At 40.3% G+C, this 9821-nt stretch overlaps 1 long non-coding RNA gene across 1 annotated transcript in view; it reads left to right on the top strand.

Annotated features, from left to right (window-relative positions):
- Positions 1-6450: 6450 nt before the first annotated feature.
- Positions 6451-9821, top strand: part of LOC122798934 — a 33650-nt gene continuing 30279 nt past the window's right edge. The window contains exon 1 of the long non-coding RNA XR_006364356.1: positions 6451-7147. This is a non-coding gene — a long non-coding RNA (uncharacterized LOC122798934). The remainder of the gene's footprint in view (positions 7148-9821) is intronic.

The raw sequence follows: 9821 nt of genomic DNA, 5'->3' as shown, positions 1-9821 counted from the left end.
TGCCGACATTACTGCTGCCTGTTCTAGTTGCATTAAGGTAAGGTAGTATTCTAATGCCGACATTACTGCTGCCTGTTCTAGTTGCATTAAGGTAAGGTAGTATTCTAATGCCGACATTACTGCTGCCTGTTCTAGTTGCATTAAGGTAAGGTAGTATTCTAATGCCGACATTACTGCTGCCTGTTCTAGTTGCATTAAGGTAAGGTAGTATTCTAATGCCGACATTACTGCTGCCTGTTCTAGTTGCATTAAGGTAAGGTAGTATTCTAATGCCGACATTACTGACTGCCTGTTCTAGTTGCATTAAGGTAAGGTAGTATTCTAATGCCGACATTACTGCTGCCCATTTTAGTTGCATTAAGGTAAGGTAGTATTCTAATGCCGACATTACTGCTGCCTGTTCTAGTTGCATTAAGGTAAGGTAGTATTCTAATGCCAACATTACTGCTGCCTGTTCTAGTTGCATTAAGGTAAGGTAGTATTCTAATGCCGACATTACTGCTGCCTGTTCTAGTTGCATTTTGCTGAAGTACTATTTTCATACTTATACACATATTATATATTATATTATATTATATATATTATACACATATATATTACCTAATTCCCAGCAAAGCTTGCGCTGAACTTGACGTAATACTGTGACTTCCTTGAATTTCTGAAATCTGAACCACTGTTTTGATAATCAGTGAAATGCACATCCACAGGCTATAAGTGTCTTTTATTCATTGAATATATAGCATCATACCATTACACCAGCTACCTTCCCTTTATATTTGAGACTTTAATTTGCATGTGAAAAATAAATTGATTTTCTCTCAGCATTCTTGAATGCAGACTTTCAGAGTTGTATCCCTCTATCTGTGAAAAAAAATATTTCATCTTTAAATGAACTCAACCATGTGTCATTTGTTTCTCTTTCTTTATTGTGTTTTCTTCCAAAGCAATACTTCACATACTTTACCCTCCATATTATTAGTTGTAAACATCATATCACCCATATTTCTCTTCTTTTGTATTGTGAACAAATCAAGCCTGTTTAAACTACTGGAGAAACTGCACAATATCACTTACTGTTTTGTACAATACTGCTCCTTTCTGAATTATTACACCTTCAGCATTAATTTACTCCCATGGAAACTTTGTTGTTATTAGTGAACCTGGATTCAGAATATATATTTCTATAACTTCCTAATGATTTATAATTTCATTAGTTATTGTTAGGGCTATGATCCCCCCAACTTGCATTTACCAAGTACTGGTCAAGCAACATAGAAGAAAAGAAAAGGCATGTCCTAAGCAGATCACCTCAAACCCATGTCTCTGTACTCTTTTTCCTACTGACTGTTGAATGGTGCATCCTTGGATCCCACTACAATGGTCCTTTTGCATATCAACAAAACGAGTAGTATTAGAATGACTTGAGTTAGGGATTTAGGCTTTGCTTCTGACATAAATAGGACATGTTGGAGGGACAGGTATACAGGTATGCTTCTCAGATAATTCCTCTTCTCTGGAACAAACTTTCCATCCATGTGAAGCACAACACCTCCCTAAACCTATTGAAAATAAACCTGGATCACTGTGATGGAAAATCAGAAATATCCACTAGGTCTAGACTAGCACCTATGTCTATAATGGGCTGAGGGGGTCTATATCAGGACTTTGATTGTACAGGTGTCCAAATGCCATAAGATTGAACCGGGAAGTTTGAAATGTGAAAATAGAGAAGCCGCAGAACACTAATTTTCTTCCCAGGGAAAAAATCAGTGGGCCGTTTCCGTGGCTTTGCTATTTCCTCCACTGTAGTGTGATCTTGGAGTTGGTATATTTAAGTAGGGAGGTTGTGGGGGCACAGCCCCCCACATTCGGGGGTTTGGGGGGTGAAGCCCCCACATTAGTAAACGTTTGAAGTGTACATGTTGTTTTTATTTTTGTACCAGAACAGTGATTTTTTTTTTTCATGGGGAAAAAAATTGCTGTTCTGTGTGTTCAAAATTATTGCATTTCGAACTTCCCGGTTCAATATCACGTCATTCGAACACATGTGCGTTTGACAACGTGATATAGACCTGGAAGAGGCAACATGCACATTTTTCTCTACCTTTTATACACCCCTTAAAATACCTCAATGGCACATAAACTCACAGGATACATTTGGGAAGCTTAGACAGACTTACAAACACCAGCACATGGACTTGCAGGATACATTTGGGAAGCTTGGACAGACTTACAAACACCAGCATATGGACTTGCAGGATATATTTGGGAAGCTTACAGACTTACAAACACCAGCACATGGACTTGCATGATACATTTGGGAAGCTTGGACAGACTTACAAACACCAGCACATGGACTTGCAGGATACATTTGGGCTGCTCAGCTTGGCTTATAAAGGCCCCAGAAGTCATTAGGCTAGTACACACCCATGAACCTATATTATAAAATTCAGTCTTGCAATGAAATGTGGTTATGATGCATCTAGATTTTATGATTTATTTGATTTCTTATTTTTACTTAATCATATACTATATTACTTGTTGGAACAATAGTTTAATAACCTTAGGTCACTAACTGCACCTGAATAAGTAAAACAAAGCCTTTGCTGCAGGACATGATCAAAAATTCCAGATGAGTCAGATTAGACATACTGGATGATACCCATAACTTGTTCACTTGCAGAACAACCTACTTACTTGTTGGGTGCCTTCTGTTCTGTCCGTCCACCCTATAGGATATTTAAAATGCCTACAGTAAGATGGAAAGGAGAGAGAATTGTTTTGATAGGACATCTGCCAGAGACTAAGAGGGTGGTTTTCCTTGTCTGCCTTAACTTACCCCTACATTACGCTGTAGATTACTATGAAGCAGATAAGCTAATGAATTTTTCTGGACTCTTTTCAAGCACAACTTAAGCAGCAAGACCCAAAACTTTATGCACAAATAGTCAGCCAGCATGTAATTGAAGCTGAAACCTAAAAACATAAAGTTACTTGGGTGTGTCTGATAATTTGCAAACACCAGTCAGACAGGGAGAAGACAGGTTTGAACTGTTGCACACTGGGGCTGTAAGGGAGTTTAGCCTCTGAGTTATAGCATATTTAGCCTGGGAGAGTATTTCATCTAATATGTGTGAGGCTGAGGGTTTGATTCCAGGTACTGAAAATGAATGAATTTGTAAAATACTTTATGAAGCCCAATTCTCACTCAGTTTTTGAAATGCTGCTGGTCTTCTAATCACATGACTGTAAATAATATTTAACTTTTGATCAAAAATAACAAGTTCTTATATATACATTTTCCTTCTTAACAATTAACACTTATCCAAACATTACAAAAATTGCTCAAGTCCAACCTTCCTCTAAATTTCATTCCTCCTCCTGAACTTTCTTTTATTTTTATGTAATTTGCTCTTCGATTACACTGACAAATTTTTTTTATCTCCTTTAGAATATTTAATACTTCAATTACGGTCAATTTTAATTTATATTTTCTAGTTCATAGGTTCATAGTAATTGTTTTTTTGGCAGGAAAGACCATGAACTTAGCAAAAGCCTTACTGTGTCTGGTCAATCCAGATCTTATATTCCACTGCAAAATAATTATTCCTTAGTTATAATCATATACTCATTTGTTTCCATAATATTTCTGACAAAGTACTCTTTAGGGAATTTTAAAATCTTGCAAGCTGTTACATTCCCAAAAACATGTTCCCAGTTACCCCTCTCTTTCCCTTCATACTTCCAGAAATTATTAACTAGATGTCAGTAAATTCTCTGTAGTCTGCTTATAATATAATCATAGGTATGCAAATACTTCCATGCAAAAATTCTAAGCTTTCTGGATTTTGTTGTATTCTTGGGAGCCATATAGATGTGCTGTCTTTGTACTTTTGTAAATTGCCTTTCCTGTCTTGCTTCCCAGTCTTTTCTAACCTCCGCTGATTGACTCTTATAGTTATCAACTAATATTTTATACACCCTACCAATTATTCCTTTTTTAACAGCAGCTTATGTCCTAGAATCAACTAGAAAGTCTACTTGAGCTGTTTTTTCACTTAGGACCCCTCTAATTCCTTCCCTCTGCATGTACTCTGATATCACTATTTAGTAGGGATGGGGGTCTCTAACCTGCAGCTCAAGCTTCTGCTTAGCCTCATCACACTCTGTCACATTTCCCTCTCTAGTTATCTGTACCTTGGTCAATACCTTGTTCCCTTTGCTTATTATCGCCTGTGAATTCTAGCTCCCTCTTGTCTAGATTCAATAAATAAAGCTGCAATGCCTATTTACAAAAACTGGAGTGCCTCACTATTAAATCCAATTCCATTCTCATGGGTGATCTAAACTATCCAACTGTACATTTGGAAACATGCACCACCACTAGTGCAGAAGGACAGAGACCAAGTCCTGAAAGTACTATCAAAATCAAAAATACTGCATCAACGGGTGCTGACAATATCCCATGATGCATCATGAACAGCATGAAGCATGATTTTACACCAAATGAATGGAGAACAGCAATGATCATTCACCCGCATAAAGGAGGACCTTCCACAGATCCAGGCAATTACAGATCCACATCTGACCAGCCTCACATGCAAAACCATGGAAAAATGATCATGGAATAAGTCGCTAAGGATATGGGAAACATCTAAACACTTGAACCATCTCAGTTTGGATTTATGAAAGGCAGGTGATTTTTAGTCAGACTGATGGACTTTTTAAAAAAAAAGTCAGCAAAGCAATGGATGAAAGTAAAATGGTACCCACCAGCTACCTCAATCTGGTCAAAGCTTTTAACTCATTCTCCCACTCAGACTTTGTAGAAAAGCTTAATAAACTAGGAATAAACCCCTTCTGCACCCACTGGATTGCCATTTGGCTCACATATAGAATGCAGGAGATCAAAACAGGGGGAGAAACCTCCATAACAAAACCAGTCATCAGTGGAGTTCCCCAGAGCTCAGTGCTGGGACCTCTTCTACTTGGCATCTACTACTCTGATGTAGCAGCCAATATCAAAAGGCCCTGGGTAACAAAGTTTAAAAAGTGACTACAAACTAGGAGCAGTTCTCAAATCCCCAAAAGGCTCAGCCATCCAACAGGAAGGCTTGTCTCTAACAAACGAAACTGGTGCCTGACTCATGGACTAAAGGAAAATTCCAAAAAATGCATTATTGTCTCCTTTGGAAAGCCAGCTCCTGCGAGGGAATTACTACACTGACTGTGTACTTTAAGAGCTGATCTAATAGTTCAGGATTTGGGAACTTATGTGTACAATGACCTCACATTTGACCAGCATGTGTCCATTTGGGCAAAAATCTCTATCTCTAGTGCAGCTCATAGACAAGAGGATTTTTTGTAGACCTGCTCATGCTGCTGTCACCCTCACTCATCAGGCCAGTCGTTGAGTATAATGGTCCTTTTGGCATGTATTTATTCAGGAACATGCAGCAACTGGAACACCCACAGATACCTTACAAAAATGATGCAAGACCTAAACAATATGTCCTACATGGACTCCTTCAGAGCCATATGATTATTTGTGGTCTGTTACAGACTGCTAAGAGGTGATGTCTGTCAAGCCTACAAGGTATCCTCTGACCTGTCTGAAAGTGAAATGGTACTAGAAATACTTGATCCAGGGACCTAAACCTTTTTCTGTAATATTAACAAAATGATTTGGAGGAAAAGGTATATCTTGTAGAGGGTCCCACTGCTCTGAAGCAGACTCTCCATCCAGATAAAACAAAACTCATCCCTGAGCACAATCAAGCATAACTTGGATCAATGTATGTGAAGTAGGAAAGTTATCCTAGGGCTCTCCCGTATACTACTAATGGGCAGAGGCAGATCCTAAATATTGTATCCCAGTGCATGGGTACCTTAAAATGTCTTATATATCTTAGAAAGGGTTAGGTGAATCCAAACCGTGAGGGGATAGATTAATTTTAAGCAGAATGGCCTGCAAAGGTGGTTAGTCTAATACTAACCTGTGAGCCTATAAATAATGCATTTGTCTGTAAATGAGCATCAAGTAGTATGAGTGTTATAATTATAACTACAGATACCTATATATCTCAGCATTAAATTAAAAGAGTGAGAGAACAGTAAAGTTAGCTTCAGGTTCTACATTCCTTTAACATTAGGTGTCAACTGCCTTCACTGAGAAACAACAAGCAGCCTCTCCTGCATGTAGAACTAGTTCTAGTGAAACGTGAAAGCACTGTTGCTCCACCGGCTTTGCTGGTGCTCCAAGGTAACTCCACGCCTATCTGTGCCTGCCAGCCTTGTTGCATAGTATATATATATATATATGTGTGTATTATTCCCTTTCCCTCCATTTCAACTGTGCAACAGAAATGGGGCTGTGGTCGTCTCTGAAAAAAAATTCCTCATCTATTGCTGGTCTTGCCAAGAAGGTATTCTTTCTGCCGTTGTCCTTGCTAAAACGGTTGGGTAGATATGCATTTGCTGTGTTTTGCACGTTACTCTTAGTTTCGTGGTATGTCACAACAGTCATATTACGCCGATTGCCATCAGCCTTGTGGAACTTCGTTCACAATCCGCGGGCAGCTGCGCGGGCGTTGCGTGCAGCTGTGCGGTCTGCACTCCCTGTTGATCAGCAGGACGTGACAGAAACCGTGGGTACAGCTTTGCCGGACGCATCGCCCGCACCGCTGAGGTACAGTCTCCCTGTAGCTTTGGGGGTCGGACTGGCTGTAGCTGAGGGGTACTACTTGCCTGTACATGTAGGGACCGGATTGTTTGCAGCTTTGTTTTATTTTATACACAGATTTCATTCATCGGTGGCTACAGACCGAGAGTCTGCAGCTGTGACACACGCATCCCCTGTAGCTTTGCGGATCGCACTGGCTGTAGTTGCGGGGTACTTCTTGCCTGTAGCTGTAGCGATCGGATTGCCTGTAGTTTTGGGGATTGGATTGTTTGTAGCTTTCCGTACAGTAAAGATGGATTTCTCTTAGCTCTGCAGTCCTTCAGACAAATAGTGATGTCCATGGTGAAATGTCTTGTCATATCGAGGGACAGATTGCTACCGTGGTTGAGGCATGCCTTACCTACCATTCGAAACTTGTCATTCATCTGGGATGTGTCTACAGTAATTAAATCGTTCCCTGTGCAGGTGAGCAGCAAACGCAATGTATTTTGTGTATCTCAGCCAACTGATGAATACGGTTTGTAAAATATACATAAGAGCTTACTTACAACTTGCATCTCTTAAAACAGGTCAGTTGGACATCTAAAAAATCCTAAGAGTTTAGTATAGTTGTGTTTGATGCTCCTGTGCCTAATGCATAAAACTCCAATATGACATAAAACAGCAGACACATACACACAAAATACGGAAACGTGAACTTTTATTCTGCCAAAACAGTAAAGTCCATTTTTTCACTCTGTGTGCACCCAATTTAACCTACTTTAAAGAATGACCAACTTTGGGGTGGACAAAGATGACCTTTGGGGTTGATTCTGAAAGCTGGATAGAAGTGTGAATTGTTAACATCTTGATAAAATGCAGTTAAAAGTAAATACACAGTGACTACACAGCCTATAGTGTTAAAAAAATTCATATGTCCATAGGTTCATAGGTTGGTAATAGGCTATCTGCCCTAGGGCCTATACAAGTCTAGCCATAACAATTCCCAGGTTATTTCTTCCCACACTATTTACATCCCTCGACCCCTGTCTAGCAAGGCAACTGACGTGATCCCTGGGGTGAATTTCCTTTCTGCCATCCAGTTGTCAAGGTTCCTTTTGAAGACGGCCAAAGAGGCGCTCTACTTGACATGTATGGACAATCTATTCAAAAGTCTAGGAAGTCTCTCGGTCAGGAACCTATCCCTCCAGCATGTTTTGTTTATTGTGATGACAAGGTTTAGATCCCTGGAGCCATGTGGCTCTGAGGGATTGGGATTTCTTTAAGTGTAGCATGGCCAACAACTCTCGGTTTGACATGCCCTTTTATGTTAAGCAGAGATCGCCTCCAAGTAGACGATATGCGACAGAGTATAGCTGGAGTTTTTTAAGGCAGTCAGCATAGGGCATCTGCTTTAGGCCTGTGATTCTTTTAGTGAGGTATTTCTGCGGCCTTTCCAGTTGTTGCAGATGTCTTGGGAGGTACATACCAAATGGAGAGTTGTATTCTATAATGGGTCTAATGAGGGATGAGTACAGTGGGACAATAACCTCCTTTTTTCTGGATGAAATACCCTTAGTGATGAGGTGTGCCACATAGAATGATTTCCTGACTGTTGTGGCAATGTGGTTATCGAAAGTGAGACCACTGTCCACCTGTGTCCCGTAAGTCTCTTATCACACTTTCGGGGGTTTAGTGTACTGCCACTTATATGGTAATTCACAGGTACATGTTTTTTCCCAAAGGAGATAACTATACATTTCTCGGCATTGAGCTTGAGCCCATGGCTCTGGCACCAAGAATCTGTTTCTGTAAGGCCCTTTTGTAGAGTATCCACATCATTTGGGGATTCAGTAATGGCTCCCAGTTTGCAGTCATCTGCAAACTTTTTTAGCCAGAGTTCCTTTGTGTTGACCTGTACTTCAGAGAAGTAGATGCCAAACAAGAGTGGTCCCAGGACTGAACCCTGAGGTACTTCACTTGTCACTTTTCTGGAGCTGGATTTGGAGTTGGCTACTTTTACAGTGTGGGTTCTATCAGTAAGCCAGTTAGCAACCCATTGGGTGACGTAGGGATTAATGCCCAGTTTAGTAACTTTATCTATGATTCCAGAGTGGGGGATGGTGTCAAAGGCCTTGGCAAGGTCTAGATAGGCTGTGTGGACCACCTTACCCTTGTCCATGGCTCTGGAGACTGATTCAAAGAAGTCAATCAGGTTCAGGAGACAAGATCGGCCCTTCACGAACCCAAACTGGGTGGGGTCCAGTGTTTGAAGGTTGCCAATGTTTTTGTTTATAAGTTCCATGATAATATGCTCCATGGCCTTGCAGATAAGGCTTGTCAGACTGATGGGACAGTAATTTCCGGGATCCAAAGTGGATCCCCCCTTGTAGAGTGGGATAACTGTAGCTCTGCACCACTCAGTGGGCATGAAACCTGAGGTGAGTCTATGATTAAACATGACACTTAGGTGAGGTGCCAGTTCATATTGTAGTTCATGTGAAGAAAATGGATGAAACACTCAGTTTTTAACAAAGATTGTGAAATAGCTGGAAAAATATTCAAAAGAGAATCCAACAAATCATATAGATTTTTTAAGATACTATCTGATGAATGTACAATTATCGTGGACTTTTCTATCTCACGGGCTTTCTTCCTGACTGACAGTTTTGGTTGCTCAGCAAGTAACAATGTCCTCTTTGATTGTGTAACACCGTAAGACTGCAGCTTTTGTCCCCACCCCAGCTGCTTGGATGTTTCCCCAGTACTAACAGTTCAGTGCGGCACAACAACTCCGTTGCAGTCCTGACTGTGCTGCTCTTTGGATGATAAATTGGGCCAACTTTCTATTTGCATGACTTGTTAAACCTCAGGAGTCCTTAGAAAATTCCAAACCACTTATCAAAAGTAGTGGCAAAGGTTCCCCGCACCTTGGCTAAACTTCCATAGAACACCCCAACCCACAAAAGAGACTACTGGACATGTGACCCTAACTCAGTCAACAAATGACAGCTAACTGACAGCAAATGTCAACTAACGCACAACAAATGACAGCTAGCTGACTAGCAAACTAATAAACATGAATAACCTGTCCATATGACACCCTAACCCATTTACTTTTTTTCTTCTTATAAGGCAGTGTAACAAAATATAAGGACCA

The sequence above is a fragment of the Protopterus annectens genome, chromosome 3.part1 (assembly GCF_019279795.1).
Source record: "Protopterus annectens isolate FY-2018-M chromosome 3.part1, PAN1.0, whole genome shotgun sequence".
Lineage (NCBI taxonomy): Eukaryota > Metazoa > Chordata > Ceratodontiformes > Protopteridae > Protopterus > Protopterus annectens.
This window is presented reverse-complemented; position numbering and strand designations above follow the sequence as displayed.